Below are 19,746 nucleotides of genomic sequence, written 5' to 3' on the forward strand. Positions count from 1 at the left end.
GAGAGGAACATATGCTTAGGCTTCTCACTTATATCATGTTTCCTCTCTTTATGTTGAAAGTTTTGAAGTTGCACTTGTTTTGCCTTCCTATGCTACTTGATTCCCGCTCCCATAAATTATTTGCTCACAAAATCCCTATGCATAGGAAGTGGGTTCACTAGTACAGCGAGCTGCTAAACAAACGGTTTTTAACCCCTTTCCGCGACGGCCTTTGGAACCGTCGTCAAGTGAGTGTGGGCGATAGGGGGTCCTTTCCACACGACCTAGAAACCGTCGGGGATATGCCCTCCTGGCACACACGCTCGGCAAAATGAGGCCATGTGCGACAGGCGAGCGCTCAAATACGGAAATATGTACAGTAGAGCTAAAAACATTATACGGCAAAATTGTTTTCGGTCGCAAGTACATCCCACACAGTCAGTACCCGGCCCGCTAAACGTTTCCGTTCGTATGTACATCCCACACAGTCGCTCCAAGGAAAACGTTTCCGTTCACAGGTACATCACACGCAATTTTTCCCGTTAAATCGTTTGCGCCATTGAATGTATCACACACGGTCCGTAGAAGAAACTGTGTGGCAAAGGCTGTCCATCACACATTGTTTTTATGTGGTAAATGTTTGGGCAAGCTGGCCTAACGCAAACAGTTTTCAAGAGAAAGTCGTGTGTGATTTTTCATTGATCCAACACGGCTTATTCCTAAAAACTGTGTGTGTTGCCTGAGGTCATCGCCCACGGTATTTTTTCAACAACCGTTTGCAATAGCAAAACCCAATTAGCAGGCTAATTCACCATTAGCAGGCTAATTACCCTATTATTAATAATCAATTTATTAATCTAATTGACATTCATATTAAGCTTATGATGTGTATTACCGAGAGGGCCCAGAGATACCTCTGCGATACTCGGAGTGACAAATCCTAATCTCGATCTATGCCAACTCAACAAACACCTTCGATGATACCTGTAGAGCATCTTTATAATCACCCAATTACATTGTGACGTTTGATAGCACACAAGGCATTACTCCAGTATCTGGGAGTTGCATAATCTCATAGTCGAAGGAATATGTATTTGACATGAAGAAAGCAATAGCAGTAAAACTGAACTGTCATTATGCTATGCTAACAGATGGGTCTTGTCCATCACATCATTCTCCTAATGATGTGATCCCGTTATCAAATGACAACTCATGTCCATGGTTAGGAAATCTTAACCATCTTTGATCAACGAGCTACTCTAGTAGAGGCCCACTAGGGACACGTTGTTTGTTCATGTATTCACACAGGTATTAAGGTTTCTGATTAATACAATTCTAGCATGAATAATAAACCTTTATCATGAATAAGAAAATATAAAATAACAACTTTATTATTGTCTGTAGGGCATATTTCCTTCACCTCCCAAGGTCTACGCTGATGTTGGAGCACACGCAGTTGGAACAACACATGTCTACAATGAGGATGTCGCCTCCGCCACATCATCCTAGCTCGAGGAGACTGGTTTCCGAAACAATCTTCAACCATAAGGCCGATCACCTTGTTGGGGAAGGATCTATATAATCTTCATTCAGCGCTGCCATCGCCATTGCCGAAGCCAAGACGACGAACAACCTAAAAAAAGCTACTTTATCCTAAAACCATCCACACACGTGCATCCGGCGACGCCCCCATCACCACCGACGACCATGATCGTCGGCGGAGGGGAGCCGCCGGAGGAGGGCGGTGGAGGAACTTTCCTTTGTAGAGATGCTGGCGAGATTGCCGTTTTTCTTCCAGAGAAAGAAAGAACAACCCCCTTATACAAATAACTTTGTTAAGTCTTTTTTTTCATCGAACTTTATTAAGTCTTTGACCATGTCTACTATGCACGTCCGCCGTTCTAGTTAGTATAGAACGTAATGTATAAGAGATTACATAACAGATACGTACATAGACTTTTACATTGCACACCATGAACATATGGTATATTATTCTTGGCAACAATAGTTTATCAAGGAACATGCACCCATTTATTGCTCTTTATGCAAAGGTCCTTTTCGCAGAGGCCCATCTTGTCTATTCACTTCGGTTCTTCTTTACGTTGGCATCATTTATAACAGCTGGCACGTGGACATATAAGAAATACTTGTGCCAACTGATATTATATATTGGGATCACAGTTAAATATGCCGTCGTCGCCATTGTCCGTCTTCAGTTCCATTCTCAGCTTTGTAAAGTTTGTGTCGTCAAAGCTTCACACGAAAGAACATGTAGCACTTAATTAGCATAAACCATAATTGGGTGAAGTTTATGGGAACTATATTGACTCGAGTATTTGTTTTTTTGATATATTTCTTTAAATATTTACATTCAGACTCAAACATCAAAAATATATAACTATAGCTTAGTGTCAATTTGAAGGTCTTAAACCATGCATCCCTGTTTATTATACTCTGATAAGGCTCCATGCTACTCAAACTCTAAATATTGGAGTGCACAAATTCAAAAAGAGAATATTTATAGTGGTGTTCTGGGTGTTGGTTATTAATTGTGGTGTTCTAGGTGCTTGTTAGGTAGCCGAATGGCTTGTTGGCTAGTCGGCTATGGGCAATCAGTTCAGATATTCATATACTTATTGGAAATTTCAGATTCGAATATATATTACAGTTTTACCACTAGAAATTAATTACGTGCGAAACGCAAGAAGAAATCTCACCGTCCTTTAAAGAATGCATACGGTGCATACAGCTTGACCAACAACTCCAAGAAATTATATCTTTGATTGAGCTTGTTGTAATATTTTGAAAACAACCCACAGAATAACATACTCACGGCATGCAACATCTGTTATATAAAGATAAAGATGATAAATTTTTCCGAATAATTTTATCTTATGAACACGATATATGTATATGCATAAGAAACATTACTTACCTCCAGAGGTACCTTGTACACCAAGAACATGTATACACGAAAGGATGCAAGTCCCTTGAACAGGTAGGGTCTTTTGTTTGTTAAGGGCTTCCCATTCTCTAGGACACGAGGATTATCGTTGAAGTAATCCTCACATGCATCCTCCATAACAAGAACAGTCAATGGATTTCGAAGTGATGAGCTTACGTGGTAAATAACTTGCTGTTTATCGTTCCAGTGAACAACCATGGCCACCAATGTTGCATTTACTACCATGTCTGCCGGTATCTATACAAGTCAAGTTTAATCAATCAAGTGCTTCACAAGTAGATTCTAGCTACTTATATCATTGGTGGTTATTAAGTTGTTAGCGTAGTACGTACTCACCACATCAATTATTTCATCACGGTTGCCAATGAAGCATGGCAATGCTTGTTCATTGTAGGCGACGATTAGAGCATCAATTGTCCTGGAAAAAATGTATTAGTTTTGCTAGCTTTCCACTGTCTAGTTTCATATTGTCTTTATCATACCTTGCTCCTTCGATCCATCCAGGGAAGGGGTCTTTGTAAGTGCTTGTTACCATGATAGGTCGGACGATGACAACTGGAAGGTCTCCCCTTTCCTGGCCAATCAGTGTCTCCCCGATTGCCTTAGTAAATGCATACACGTTTGGCCATCCAAAATGGCAAGATCTTCCAGAATTAATCAGAAGTTCAGTTAGTATCAAAAGCGAGGTGTCATGCATTACCAAATATACATGAGTCATGTGTACAGCGTAGGAGTACATGGAGCAACAAATCTCTACCCACCCTTCGTTGTGTTTCTTAGTTGAAAATGCTATTTTACCGATATAAATATTCAATGAATGTATTACACAGTATATGTCATCATTGTCTCCTTTGTCTGTCTACCCTTTGTTCCATGAGGCATTCACATACTTCATCTAAGCGCATGCCCTTAAATGCTATAGACGTGTGTCAAGATAATTGGAATGCCAGATTACTATATAATTAAAACAGAATACAAATAAGACATTACGTTCTTCCACATAAGATAAATAATATACATCATTGATATGCAATACTTACGGCTGAGATTTAAAGATATTATCTTACGTGCCTAAAGTTATGTATGTTAACCTGACACGTACAGGATGCATGAATAACGAAATTGAAAGAAGAGAGGAATTCCGATCGGCATGTACACAAGTAGAGAAAATAAAAAGATCAGCATTTCCACAAAACATGCGGATGATGAAAAACAAAAAACTAACAAGTGAACATAAAACAGAAAATAGAAAAACTGCAAGTACCATGCTATCCTGCCTGAGTAAAACAAAAGGAAAGAAATCTCATCCAACTTTCACGTCGTCCTTTTTTGAGCGGTATCTCTCTCTGTTTCTGTTTCATAAACACGAGAGCCCCTCTAGCGCCAGTTTTCCTGCAGAAGCACAGAGCATTTCGATTGCGCCGACCCATTTGCGAAGTACTGTAGCACAGGTCAAAACATTCTAGCGTCTCGAATGACTGTAGCAATTCAGGTACTGTAGTGTCACAAATACTTATTCTAGAGTTAGGTGGGCTGCTTAAATTTTCGGTGTAAAATGCACATACTGTAGCGTGTCTAAAAAAGCAAGTAGTTGACGGTTCAAGAAAAGTTCAATCATGTGACAACAAAATCATGAATTTGAAAATGTTTGTAAAAAAAACTTAATGAATATTAAAATTATGCACAAATTTGAAAAATACAATAATTTTGGACAATTATTCATGAGTTTAAAAACATTAATGAACTTCAGAAAAAGTTCATGAATTTTAAAAATGTTCATGCATTTGAAATTCGTTCAAAAGTTTTTTAAAAGTTCATGGATTTGAATTCTTTTCTTGATCACTAGAAAAAATTCTTATTTTAAAAGATCATGAAATGTGTGAAAGTATACGAAAATCGAAAAGTCTTTAATTTGAGAAAAGTTAAGGAAATTGATTTTTTTTAATGAATTTGTGAAAAGTTCAAGACTTGAAAAAGTTCCTAGTTTGAAAATATTTCACAAAAATGAAAAAAAGTTCAATATTTTTTAGAAGTTCACAAGATTTTAAAGAATGTAATTTGGAAGAACGTTTAAGGATGTTAACGTTTTTCACAAACTTGAGAAAAGTTGCAAATTTTAAAAAGATCTTGAATTTGTTAAAAGTTGACGATTTTGGTAAAAATGAGATAAGAAAAAAGAACAAAAAAGGAAAACTAAAAAACAACAAGCAGTGGGAAAAGGAAAAGAAAACGAGAAAAAGAATAGAAACCTGGAAAAACCCTTGCTGAGGTAAATAAATGGGAAAACCCGCTCAACTAAATCAGTATAAAATGTTCCTCAGACTAGGCGCTAAAAAGCCTACATGGGTTGGAGGTTTATGATATGGATTGTTCGGGAAGGGTGTGCGCAGAGTAAAAGAAATGCCTATAAGTAGCGCATAAGGCACAAAATTATGGGACTCCCCGTCCCCTAATGAAGCCCAATAACTAAAGCATAAGGCACAATTTTTTTCTTTACGCACATGGTCAAATGTCTTGAAACATTATCGTATGGATAAAGCTATCATTTAGAGGAAAAATATAGCATTAGGAAAGAACAATTGGTCGACCATTGGTAATATGCGATGACTATGAGCTAGAGTATGATGAAAATGATGTAACATGATGTCATGCTAGCAAATATAAGAGTTGGAAGTACAAATCATGTCAAGTAGTGATAATCTGCTTCATGTGCCAAAGAATACCACTTGATGAAAACACCATACATAGACAGAATCATAAAATATACAAGTTGTGTCGAAACTTCTAGAGCTGTAATCATTTAGAAAATTTTGATGAGCATGCCCAGATAAAAAACGCTTTGTTAGATGTGTGGGCCATAACACATATTTCAAATGTATGAATTTACTATGAAGGAATATTTTAAATATAATATTGCACTGGCGATGAGGTCAGTGAGGAATGAAAGATATGTTCAGATTATATTCTTTGTTGTGAATTCCCTAAAAGATATTTAGGAAGTATTGTAATAACATGCTTTTATTGTCTTATTGCCATTTATAATTTTGTATGAACATTCATGTTGAAAAATAATAGCCAGTGTTTTTTACTAGATCCACTCAAAATTTAAGACGATGCATGTAATAGTATTTAAGACGAGCAAACATGCTGGTCACTAATAGAAGAGAAAAGAAGTTTAGAATTATATCCGATAATACATGTAACAAAAATGCAAGAAATTTATATCTCTATATAAATAATATAATTTTGTCCATCACAAGCCTTTTAGTAATACAATCATTTCATTATCTACACAAGTCCATATCTATAAATTAATAATGACAAAATCTATGCACGAGACACAGTGTCAAAATCTGCAATGACAACTATGACAATACTTAATAAATTTGGCCGCGCAAATGGCGGGTCATCCTGCTAGTTATTGTTATAATAGGAACATTATTAATCTATTTAACTTGTTCATTAATTCTTTCCATCTGGTTAACCTAGCAAATGGGTTTCCCCCTATTTATAGTACGTTTGTGACAGACGGTGTATGTGGTCATACAATGATTTAAGCATAGAAGACCAAATTAGATAATTTATTTTCCATTACTATTAGTTTACGACTTTATTTTTTCAGTTAAATAACCAAAACCACGCGGTTAAAAAAATCTAAGCAGGGTTTAATTTTCAAATATAACTGACTTCCCATTGATCAAGCAAGGAAACTTCTTTAAAGTTTGTAGTATAAAACTACAACCAACAACTAGCTTGATACAAATGTCATTAACAAGCAAATTATCGACAAAACTTAAATTTGCTAGGTCTTGAAAGTACCAAGAGTTATAACTCGTGTGGCTTAATTAGTATATTTCGCATTGGGCGTCAAACTATAGTAAATAAGGGGAACCATTAATTGTTTCCACACAATCTGTTTTTTATGTCAATAAAATTTTGTTAAGAGAAATGCCAAACTAAGGCTCTCTTACATCAAACTTGCTGTGAAATTTATTTTTATTTCTAGTTTCATTTGTTGTATAATGTTTTTTATAGTCCAAACAAAATGCAGACCTTCAGAACTCAGGTCTTGGTGGACACGCTTAAGCATTTTAATTTAAAAAATAGCAAAAAACGAAAAATTTTGAAACTTTTTTTTAGCGCACATGTCAAGTGGTCTACTCATGTATGAGGTTTCATGAAGAAATGATTGCCTCTCTGGATGTAAATACAAAATTGCAACTTCAAAAAAACTGCAATAGAAACTTTTATATAGGATCATGTTTTTTTCACAGAAGACCTCAGAAGTCATTCCTTAGTGAACTTTACACATGAGTACAACACTAGACCATGTTCATTACAATAAAGTTTCAGAACTGTGTGACTATTTAAAAAAAATCATTGTGTGCTCCCGTAGACATAGGTTCCATTGGATTTTCCATCAAGCTGAATTTCAATCATACTTATTTGTTTAGTAATATTTTTTATGTAGAGGGTATTAAAATATGGGATAAGACATCCAAATCAATGGCTATTCTTTTCCTAGAGAAACAAATTTTACAAGAATTTGTGTAAATAGGTAAAACTAAGAAGTACACCCTGAATTAAAATATAGTGTGTTTGATTATTTTTTAGAAGACAAATAGTGTAAACTTTCCCCCGCAAAAATATATATTGTAAACTTGACCAAATCGATCTAAAATTGTCAACATCTACAATACCAAATTTATATAGTACACAATATAATTCCTGAAGTATATAATTAATGATATTTGTTTGGTTTTGTAAATATAGTTATTTTGTCTATAAACTCAGTCAAACTATATGAACAATGATATTTAGAAAAAGTATATGTAATATATTATGACACGGGATGTGTTTTTTTTCTCAGAATAGACACCCAATGGCCCATAACATAACTAAATTCGGTATATACCTCTCTAAGCCAAGTTTTTTCATGACAGACTTCTCCGGTGGAGCTGAGCTATTAGTCTTCTTAACAACTGTTAGTTCATTTTTTACGTTCTCAACCAACTGCAACTCAGCTTCAACGTCCAAGAAGAGACCTTCCCTTAGAGTTTCACCACTTTGAAGTGCCTTTTCCAGTAACAGCCCATCTTGGGTACCGGCAACATAAGCTGATGAAGGAAAAGTAGAACTCTCTTCATTTATACTTGACAAGGCATGTACTATGTACTCCTACATGTTCTATTTTATGACGTGGTTGATCAGATAAAGTACATTTCACTATACCTGTGGAAACATGAAGAAATAACTTCAGATTGAGACACTTCTTGGCAAATTGGCATGCATTTCTTGCTCCTAAGGCATTACATGCCAAAGCAACATCGTACCTATACATGCAGCAAAGGTAGAGCCAGCAAGTAAAAATTATAAGGTCTATAATAGAATTGTATCAGGCAAATCCTTCTCTCCAAAAGAAATATACATGTGTTTTCCTCTGACTTTCATAAAGATAACACAGAGGTATAGGTGGCTAGCGAGCAATAATAACGTGGAACGAGACAAAAGTATAGCTTTAATCCATACAATGCGACCTTCCCACGTCATACATTTGTCCAGTTCAATAGGTCTGAGTAGATGCCAAATCGGGAGAATTTAGTTGCTATAGATAATAGGTTATGTCTAGGTCTAGGATATAGATAGCATTTTGGCATTATATCAAACGAGACAAAATAATAGCATTATTGGCAGGAGGAGACCTTATTGATATAGATAACAATAAGGACATGTGGAACAAGAGAGTGCTGGTCGAGTCATCGCCATTGATAGTAGGATCAGGTGTACATTTATGGTAGCGTTTCCCTCCGAGGAGCCTGCATTATATCATTGTGGTGCTTGATATCGGGGCTTACGAATTGCACACGAATTGCGCCCTTCTTTGGGCTGTCATTCGTGGTGCACTACTTAGTCCACAAGTGGATCTTGCACATAGTTTTAGATAGCAGGCTATGACATTCTATGTTTGGCGCTAAAATGGTGCCAAAGCGCGCTAAATGGTGCTAATTTGTATCTGACATGTTTAGCGCGAGGTCCCTCCAAACGTTATACCAGCGCAATAGCATGCTATTTACAACTATGATATTGCGGCAACTTCTTCAAGAAGTCTGAGATGGTGCAAAATCAGGTGGTGACTAGAACTTCTCCCCCTTCTCTCTTTGTTGGTGGGCTCACAGAAGTGAGAGGAAGGGGGGTTGCACCAAGTTTGGCTCTAACCTTCTTAGATCTTGCATTTCTAAGGGACTCAAGTTGGCTATGGTGCCCCTTCTTCTTCAAGTTGCAAAACAACGACCTCCACCATTGGAGTTGTGTACCATCCAACCAAGTTCTTGGTCAAATAGATGACCTTGGGGCGCCATTGGGAGACGTAGATTTCATCATTGGCTTGGGCCTAACGCCAATCCCTTTTGCTCTTCGCATGAACCTCAAGGTAGGGATACCCTCTTCTACTTAATGCCGTGACTTTTGTCAGAGACATTGGCCATGGAGTTTGTAACGAGGTTGGGATTTCCGTCAGGACTAGATTGCGATCTAAGCATTCACAGTAGGGTCATGTTTTCATATTAAAGGATTGTAGTTTCTATGTTTTAGGTCTTTCATCGTGTTGTGGTGTAATACCAACCACCATGTTTGTAATGTACTTTTCATGAGTCATATTAACTTGTTACACATGGAACTAGTATATTTTCTCCTTGTAACAAAAAAGGTCAAAAATAAAATGTATCGAACATATCCACTACGGGGTTTAAATTTCCAGTCCTCATCAGCACAAAGCTAACGATAAAGGAGTGTTAACCAGATGGATGATTTGAACTACAAATACATATTTAATTTCCAAATGAGTTTTTTCTTACGAGCAAGGCAGGAGCTCAATCGATTTCATTAGAAGAAAAAATAATACGAAGTTGACTGGTTAATAAGGAAAACTAGGCCACAAATAAATAAAAAACACCAAAATCAACACAAACAGAACGCCACCACCTAACATGATCTTGACACGGAGCGATTATAAGCAACATCTTCAGAGACGTCTTCAAAAAGGAAAAATGATGCCGAAGGACGGCGTGACCACACCGGCATCGACCCCAGTCGATCAATAAGCTTTCACCCAGACCCGTGCACAACCGCCCAGCCAAATATTGGGAAAGGTCTAGTCTAGCCAACAACCTCCAACGCAAGTCTTCTTCGACCGGCCACATCCTAGTGTGAAGAACTAATCTTCAGCAATGCCACCAAAAGAAGGAGGACACCCATGGACGCTAACTTCACCGGCAACAACCCCCGTTGAAGAACAAGTCTTCCGCCCAAAGCCGTATGACTCACCAACTTAATTTGACCCTCAGGAGGAGCCATGCCGCTGTGAACATCTACAGTGGCGAACCAAACAAAAAGGAGAAAAAGGACGCCTCGGCCTCAGGAGGGCTACATGCACCCGTGCCGGCACCACAGCCATCACTAGTCCGAGGCTGAAACAATACCACATCAACCACCAACCTGCCAAACACATCAGCTTCGCCGCCCGAGGCCAACCACACCGCCAACGAATGCTTCAATCCGCTGCGCTCACAGCTGCGGCCAAAGTACGCCGACGACGGTCACCAGCAGCACCAGCTGCCACAGCGTTGGATCCAGGTCAGCTCCACGGCGACCACCACGCACCCGCAACACTGCGCTGCCACAACGCCACATCCGGGCCGCCTGCGTCCTGACCGAGCTCCACGCCCAGATCGGGGCCGCACACCCCCACGCCGCTAGCTGACCCGGGGACGTTGCATCACGGCGCTACAGCGTCGCCTAACCGCAGCAAGGAGCCAGCCAACACATGGGAGCCCAAAGGTCGTGTACCAGATCTGGCCAGCCATTTCAGAGAAACACGTCAGGCCACCCATCCCGCACCAGATCCACCGGAGTAGGAACACGGTGAGGTAGCAACGACGCCACCGGAGCTCCCCCACCGCTGCTTCGCGCCGCCACCGCGGGAACACCACACCCACCAAGGACAAGTAGAAAACGAGCCCACTCAACACTTTGGAGGAGAAAGGCTAGTTCGGGGAGATGGGTCTCCTCGGGGCTGCTCGCTCGGAAGGACACGGGGGTCAGCTATACGCGTCATTCCAAAACAAGCTTTTGACACGATGGATGTGTTCATTTTTGTCTCTTCTTGTTTATACTCTTAGGAATTTGCACATGTCAAAAATAAGGGCACATTGGCAATTTCATCCATCACGTTCATCTGTTTGCCGTCAGCTAAGAGGCCTCGAAATTGTGAAGTACTCCCTTGATTCACAAATATAAATTGTTCTAACTCTTTTTTCTAAGTTGGATGTATGTGAACACATTTTAGTGTATTTGTTCTCTCATTTCAGTCTGTATGTACTCCACATTGAAATACTCAAAACATCTTATATTTGTAAACAAGAGAGAGTACTAAATATATATAGAAACGTTTAGAGAGGAGTTTTGCTATGCTTAGGGATGCCTACACACAACTCATTAAAGACATTTACGTTGTGTTCTGAAAACAATTTAACACATTGTGGTACTAGGATTCTGTCACCTGTAAATTTTCATGCTGAAATATATGGTCATTTGATACAAACAAAAAGGAAAACTCGGAAAATTTTATTACATTCCTATATATTTGCATCGCTTGCTCTTTTTTTATGAGGTCATCTATCTTTTTTTCCTCCTGATTATATGGTGAGATTGTTAATGTTGTACTATACTTTTCATTTTTCTAGCAATAATTAATTCAACTAAACATGACCAAAGTGAGCGAGTTTATTTTAATTGTATAGATGAAAAACCCAACAATTTCAATAATATTGTTCTCATAACAAAATAACCAAGATAACTTTGTGCTTTCAGTTGTCATCCTTTCATGATATACTCCGTCGTACGTTGTCGGTTGATTTGTATGCTAACACAACGCATGGGCAAGAATTCAGGGAATTAACCTTTCATAAAAGCTAGTGGTTGCAGCCACATTGAGAATAACATCAATCTCCTCCGACAGTGCATCCACTCTTGCGTTGTCCAGCCCTAAGTAACTATCCATGATGTCTCAGGCGAGAGGAACTACCTTTTCTTTGATGAATTTTTGGAAGCCAGTAATCCCGTATTTTTCTCGTAGAAGATTGAAGGGATCCTTTCCAATCACCTTTATTGCGGAAAGAGAACAGGACAAAGCAAATATAATGTGAGAATGTTTGACATTTCTCAGGATCTAATCATAGATGTCCTCTAATAGTAAGTGGAAATAAGCTAAACAAATTGTTTACCTCAGACAAGACACGCTGCTCGGCAGACGTAGCGTCGGGCGCACGGACCAGTAGGTACAACTTCTTCACTGCCGGCTGAACCCGCAATATCTTCTCCACTAGCACTGTATGTAAGATACGAGACAGAAGCTATTATTAGAGCAAATACAATAAAATGACATAAACAAGCTATAAGGACTTAAATATTACTCCCTCGGTTTTGTAATATATGTCGTTGTAGCAAGCTAAAAGAGCTTGCTAAAACGACCGATAGTTTGGAACCGATCAAGCATATCCTGCCTTAGTTAAAGGAGAGAGAGGAGACGTGGGTTGTAAATAAGAGTCAGTTGCAGCACGAGCCCAAAACACTTTGTGAGATTGTAAAGTAAAACAACTATTAATAAAATAATACACAATTAAAATTTAGTACTTTATATGCTGGCTATTAGGTCGGCTCTAGATGATATGGCAACTCCTTACAACCGATTCTTAGTTGTACTGTTAACCATAATCTTTAGAATCAAGAGTTCACGCATGCATGCAGGATACAGGCAGGTGTTAAACATACATTTCCCGAGGTACCCTGTTGAGCCGGTGATGAGGATGCACTTATCTCTCAAACACTCCGCGACAGCGCTGGACTCCATTGCCGCAAAGATGGACTTGACTACTTGCTCCTGAGGAAAACTGATTGAACGAGGTACGCTTTGTAGCTTATTTATAGAGCGAAACTATTACATGTACCTTTTGTCCGACCTTGGTACTACAAGGAATACAGCGGTGCTGCCTTAGCTTATTTAGCGCGCAACTGTGCATTAATTAAGACAGCTGCACACTATGATTAGTGCTACTTTTTGGGTAAAGCCGTAACGTTATTGAATAAATAATTAATCACTACCCTCAAAAAAATTAATCACTAACTACAGCATGACCAGCGGATCCGTTAGCAACGTACTCACTCCTTCCAAACTTTGACTAAATGTTAGAGCAATAATATATGACATGCAACTTACACAAAGCATACCGTCAAATTCGTATGTGAAAGGAGCTTTCAATTATATAATTTTTACATTATGCATGTCATGTAGTATTAATCTTATCAATAGTCAAATGCGATTTTCAAAAACGCATTAGGCAAATAGATGCTAGGAGGGACTATATGTTTATATCTACGCATAAAGAAAAACAACAGATATATTGTCTAGACACCGTTCATCAGGGGACCAATCATGGCAAATGCCCTTCCCACCATCTGATCTTGGCGCAAATCAGGTGGCAGCTCAGCTCTCTGGAGTCGTTCGCCATCCAAGCTCTCCAGGCAAATGGCCCCTTTTTTATTTCTTAAAAAAAAGGCATGCCTGTGAGCGTCATACAAATCACCACTTGGGTTGAAGCGAGGTTTGTGAGAACTTGTGCAAAAAAACTTTTATGTATTTTAGTTAATTTATTTTAGTTGTTCATTTAGAAAACAAAAAAAATCCTAATTCTTCCATTTTTTAAAGAACAAAAATCGCTATCTTTTAGAGAGGATTTTTTTCTAGACTTGCCATGTGCATTTTTACTATAGGTAGCATGGCAATCTTTTTTCTATTAAAACCATGTCAAAATTATGTCTTCCAAAACATGGCTTCTTACTTTCTCACGTGGCTTTTTAATAATTAACACCATGCTATTTTTATTAATAGGAGGACGTCAGTTTTATTGTTAAGAGCATGGCATTTTAATAGTCAATAACATGTCATTTTCTTTTTTAAGAGGATGGCAGTTTAATAATAAATAACATGATTTTTTATTGTTAATATGAGGATAGCAGTTTACTATTGAGAACATGACATTTTATTATCAATAACATGGAAGCTTTATTATTAAGAGTATGAAATTTAATTGTCAATAACATGCAATTTTTATGATAAGACGACAGCATTTTTATTATTAAGAGGATGGCATTTTTTTATGGCATGGAAATTTTTTGAGTTAGTTTTTTTCTTTTCTTGCTTCTCAGATTCTATTCTACTTTATAACTGAACTCTCTATGATTGAAATCTAGGAGATACTTGATAGGCATACTAATTAGATTCGTAAGATTCAATTTAGGTTGATTTGCACTGAAATTGGATGAATGGCTTGGGTCAATGGATTGCACGGTAGGGAAACAGTATAACAATGGGCGGTTTTGCAGAATACATCGTTGAGAAAATAAATTTTGTACTCACTTTGGACTGGTGCATTGGGAGTGCGCAATCTTCTAAGTCGGCAGTTTGTTGACTATCCAAATATGTATTATATGTGTCGAAAAGTATATGTTAATAAACTTCATTCATATATGAATCAAATGACATAGTTTTCATGACATATAGCACATATTTGATTAGTCAATTATATGATGTAGAGGAACGCATATGCATAGATAACCATTTTACATGTACCCGTCCGCAGAGGGGGTACTTATTAGTCAATACAAACTAGGTTATCATTTTACATAGAGTTTCCAATGATAAATCCACTTTGTGTGGGATATCCAAATTGATACCACCAAGGTCACTCACATAATATTCATAATTATCACATTAATTTAGATCTTCTATTAGTTTACGATATGGAACAATGGGTTCTCATTTATTTTTCATTCTTCAAACATGCATGAGGATGTGATTGGGTTATTTTATACGCAGGTTTCCAGGTGTTATATACATATTTTGGTAAACTAATAAATCTGCTAAATCTTTATGAGTTATCACTTTGCTGGAATACATGGTTTCCAAAATATTTCTATGACAGGTAAATAATATTTTTATATACATATAGAAACAAATAAAATCTATGTATCTAAATATTTTAGAAGATATTGGTTATAGTACAATATCACTGTGTAAATTTTGAACTATGATATAGCAACTATTTCTAACATAAACATATGGAACAACTTTGGAGTACCATCTTCAAATAAACCATGGCACCTAAAAAAACCACATAATTGATGTTTCACAAAATATAAGAAAATATCATGCAAAATATATCAGATTAAAACTTTGAGAATAAACAATATATGACTCTACATTCTACTTTTTTATCAAAGATAAAACGGAGGAATACACATGCTATTCATTACAATCTAACCAATTTATAATATTACACATTAATCGCTAATGTATTGTGTATAAACCAAGGGTATTCTTTTCAAAATATCTAGTCCAATGGTATTTGAAAGACACTAGCACTAAAAAAATACTTCTGTGATGATATGTGTTTGTCGTAGTAGGTCACATTTTCTGTCATGCATGTACATCCATGACGATTTATGATAGAATCAAGATAGTCATGCTTGTGCTGTCATAGAAGTGTTGCATGACAATATTTAAATTATCATCACGGAAGTGGCCACTTCCAGGATGATAAATTGCGCGCCATGGAAGTGCTTTCGTCAAGGGCTGGTAACCGACACGTGGCGTCCACCGTAACGGGTCGCCGCTAAGTAATCGGTTCGGGTTTTGGATTCGATAACCCATTAACAGACACGACCAATGGTGATTTCCCATGTGTAAAATTCTCAATGGCCAAAAAAACCACGTGTCAGCTCCGCCTTGGTACAGATGTCAACCATGGATAGGAGGCACCTATGATACGTCGACACGTGGCACGACCCAACAGTGGCCAATATAGGTTAAAAAGGCCGGCCCATTTGACTTGGTCAAAAGTTAATGATCCGTGCCGTCGAAAGCTTGTTAACGGCTTGTTCGCCTGTAGTCCATTTACGACCCGTTAACTCACGACCAGTTATGGCCTTTTTGAATTCGGCCCATTGGCGTCATGTGGGCAGTCCAGTAAATTCTGGCCCGTTATCACTTTCGGCCCATGTATGGCTGATGACGTCTTTCAGCCCATAAGAGTCCTTTTGAATCATTGGGCCCTTTAACGGCCCGTGTGACTCCGGCCAATAATAAACAGTAAACTGCTTTAGACCCATTAATGCCCCATGATTCATGTGGGCCGTTTCCAGTCCATGCTATCTTTCCGCCTTCTAAGGCCCATACATTCTCGGGCTCATTTCCGACCCTAGATTAATTACGGCCCATTTCTGGCATGTTCCGCGAATGGGCCAAATTAGGCATGTGGTTACAATCGGCCCATCTGTGGCCCGTTAACCCTTTGAGCCTTATTCACCCCGTCATGTATTATGACACATTAAGGACCCGTTATGCCTGTCGATAGAGTTAAGCATGTGATGTCTTATGGCCTGTTAATGGCCCATTATGGCCTGAGCCCATAAACAAATGGTTCCGATTCTAGCTATTTATGACCCAAATCGGGTCTCGACTTTGGTCCACGACCAGTACGGCACATGGATTACGACTCATAAGAGACCCATGGATCGTACGGCCCGTAAGAGGCCCATGAATCCTACGGCCTGTAAGAGGCCCATGGATCGTAGGATGCCCATGGATCCTACGGCCAGCAGGAGGACCATGGATCATACGGCCCATAGGAGGGCCATGGTTACAATGGCCCAAATGTGGACCATTGTTATTGTGGCCACTAGGAAACCGAGGAAAGGGAACTGCAGTACTACAAGCAACCAAATAAACAAGACTATAAGAAATAAATAAGCAAGCAACTAAAGCTAGGATATTACAGCGAATACACAGATTACATCCACTAGGCATCAAAGTTGGCCACCAATGCAAATTAGGGGAACAAAGAAGCATATTACAAACACCTGGCATGAAAGTTGGCCACTAGTGCAAATAAACGCCACAATAAAACAAGTCCAGAACTAAATCCACTTTAGAAGAGATCAAGAAACAATAACCTGGGTACCCACCATGGTGGCAAGAAGATTAGCAAGATTATTAGTTTTCTCTTGTTTGGCACTTAAATCCTCCAACTCTGGCTGTTGCACCAGAAAGTATCCATCCGAATTCTGCAAGGACTTCCTCAGACCTTCAGCTTCTTGTCACAACACATTTGATCGATGTCTTTGAACATGTAGTTCAGACTCAAGAAGCCGAACTGATTCAGGCAGCAAGTTTGAAGAGCTTGTGCCAACAGTAGTGGCCAGTAACTCGAACACTACATCAAGACATGAGTTTGGGTTGTGAGGGAGTCCTGGACTAGGGGGTGTCCGGACAGCCGGACTATCATCGTCCGCCGGACTCCAAGACTACGAAGATACAAGATTGAAGACTCCGTCCCATGTCCGGATGGGACTTTCCTTGGCGTGGAAGGAAAGCTTGGCGATACGGATATGTAGATCTCCTACCATTGTAACCGACTCTGTGTAACCCTAGCCTCCTCCGGTGTCTATATAAACCGGAGGGCTTTAGTCCGTAGGACACAACATACATTACAGCAATCATACCATAGGCTAGCTTCTAGGGTTTAGCCTCCTTGATCTCGTGGTAGATCCACTCTTGTACTACTCATATCATCAATATTAATCAAGCAGGACGTAGGGTTTTACCTCCATCGAGAGGGCCCGAACCTGGGTAAAACATCGTGTCCCTCGTCTCCTGTTACCATCCGCCTAGACGCACAGTTCGGGACCCCCTACCCGAGATCCGCCGTTTTTGACACCGACATTGGTGCTTTCATTTAGAGTTCCTCTGTGCCGTCACCGATAGGCCCGATGGCACCTTCAACCAACGACGCTGTCCAGGGTGAGACTTTTCTCCCCGGACAGATTTTCGTATTCGGCGGCTTCGCACTGCGGGCTGATTCGCTTTGCCATCTGGAGTAGATGGAAAGCTACGCCCCTGGTCGTCAGGTCAGATTCGGAAGCCTAAACTTCACGGCCGACGTCCGCGGAGACTTGATCTTCGACGGACTCGAGCCGCAGCCGAGCGTGCCGCACTGTTACGATGGGCATGATCTAGCTCTGCCGCCGAACAGTGCCCTGGTGGCCGCACATGAATCCGCTTCGGCCATTAGCCCGGAGCCGATCGCCCAGATCAAGGATTGGTGGATAGACGCCACCTTGGGGGCTCCAACTTCCACGGCGATGGAGCCGAACATTAATCTTGTCCCCTGCAAAACTCGTGATTCCGAGGTGCCGGACTCCTTGCCGGACTCCGAACCTCCCACGCCTCTTCCAGTCGATTCGGATTGGGCGCCGGTTATGGAATTCACCGCCGCGGACGTCTTCCAACACTCGCCCTTTGGCGACATCCTAAATTCGCTAAAGCATTTCTCGTTATCGGGAGAGTCCTGGCCGTACTACGGCCAGGATGGTTGGGGTACGGACGACGAAGAAATTCAAAGCCCACCCACCACCCACTTTGTAGCCACTGTGGACGATCTAACCAACATGCTAGACTACGACTCCGATGACATCGATGCTATGGACGACGATGCCAGAGACGAACAGGAACCAGCGCCTACAGGGCACTGGAAGACCACCTCGTCATACGACATATACATGGTGGACACCCCAAAAGACGGGGACGGTGAAGAAGCAGCGGAGGCAGACTCTTTAAAGAAGCAGCCCAAACGCCGGGGTCAGCGGCGCCGCTCTAAATCCCGCCACAGCAAGAATGGAGATTCCGGCACAGGAGATAATAATACCCCAGAGAGTGCCGAAGACAATCCCCTCCAGCAAGACTCAGCGCAGAAGGATGCAGAAGCAAGCCCTCACGAGAGGGCGACAGACGAAGAGGTCGAGGATCATAACTATATGCCTCCCTCCGAAGACGAGGCAAGCCTCAACGATGACGAATTCGTCGTACCTGAGGATCCTGTCGAACAAGAGCGTTTTAAGCGCAGGCTCATCGCCATAGCAAACAGCCTAAAGAAAAAGCAACAACAGCTTCAAGCTGACCAGGACCTGCTGGCCGATCGATGGACCGAGGTCCTCGCGGCCGAAGAGTATAAACTCGAACGCCCCTCCAAAAGCTACCCAAGATGCAAGCTGCTCCCCCGATTAGAGGAGGAAGCATACATACCCCCATCACCAGCGCACGATATGGCTGACCGACCACCCCGTGGTCGTGACAGAGAGGCATCCAGGCCACCAGCCAAGACCATACCCCAGCATCGCTCCAAAAGTATGAAGCCAAGAGGGAACGCGCCGGACTTGCGAGACATATTGGAGGACAAAGCAAGGCAATCCAGATCCATCTACGGATCACGTGGGCGCCCCACGACCCATGACGAATACCGTCGCGCCGAATACAATAACCCCGGCCGGGCAGAACACAGCAGACAACGCTCTCTCGAGCTGCGTGGCGATATTGCCCAATACAGAGGCGCCGCACACCCGCTATGCTTCACTGACGAAGTAATGGATCATCAAATCGCCGAAGGGTTTAAACTCGTAAACATCGAATCCTACGATGGCACAACAGACCCCACGGTTTGGATCGAAGATTACCTTCTCCACATCCATATGGCCCGCGGCGACGATCTCCACGCCATCAAGTATCTCCCACTCAAGCTTAAAGGACCAGCTCGGCATTGGCTAAACAGATTGCCCGCAGAGTCAATTGGGTGCTGGGAAGACCTGGAAGCCGCATTCCTCGACAACTTCCAGGGCACGTATGTGCGACCACC

At 40.5% G+C, this 19,746-nt stretch overlaps 1 pseudogene; it reads right to left on the reverse strand.

Moving 5' to 3' along the window:
- Positions 1-2,056: 2,056 nt before the first annotated feature.
- LOC119349932 lies at positions 2,057-12,851 on the reverse strand (annotated as a pseudogene).
- Positions 12,852-19,746: the final 6,895 nt, after the last annotated feature.

Source organism: Triticum dicoccoides, chromosome 1B (genome assembly GCF_002162155.2).
Source record: "Triticum dicoccoides isolate Atlit2015 ecotype Zavitan chromosome 1B, WEW_v2.0, whole genome shotgun sequence".
NCBI classification, from domain to species: domain Eukaryota; kingdom Viridiplantae; phylum Streptophyta; class Magnoliopsida; order Poales; family Poaceae; genus Triticum; species Triticum dicoccoides.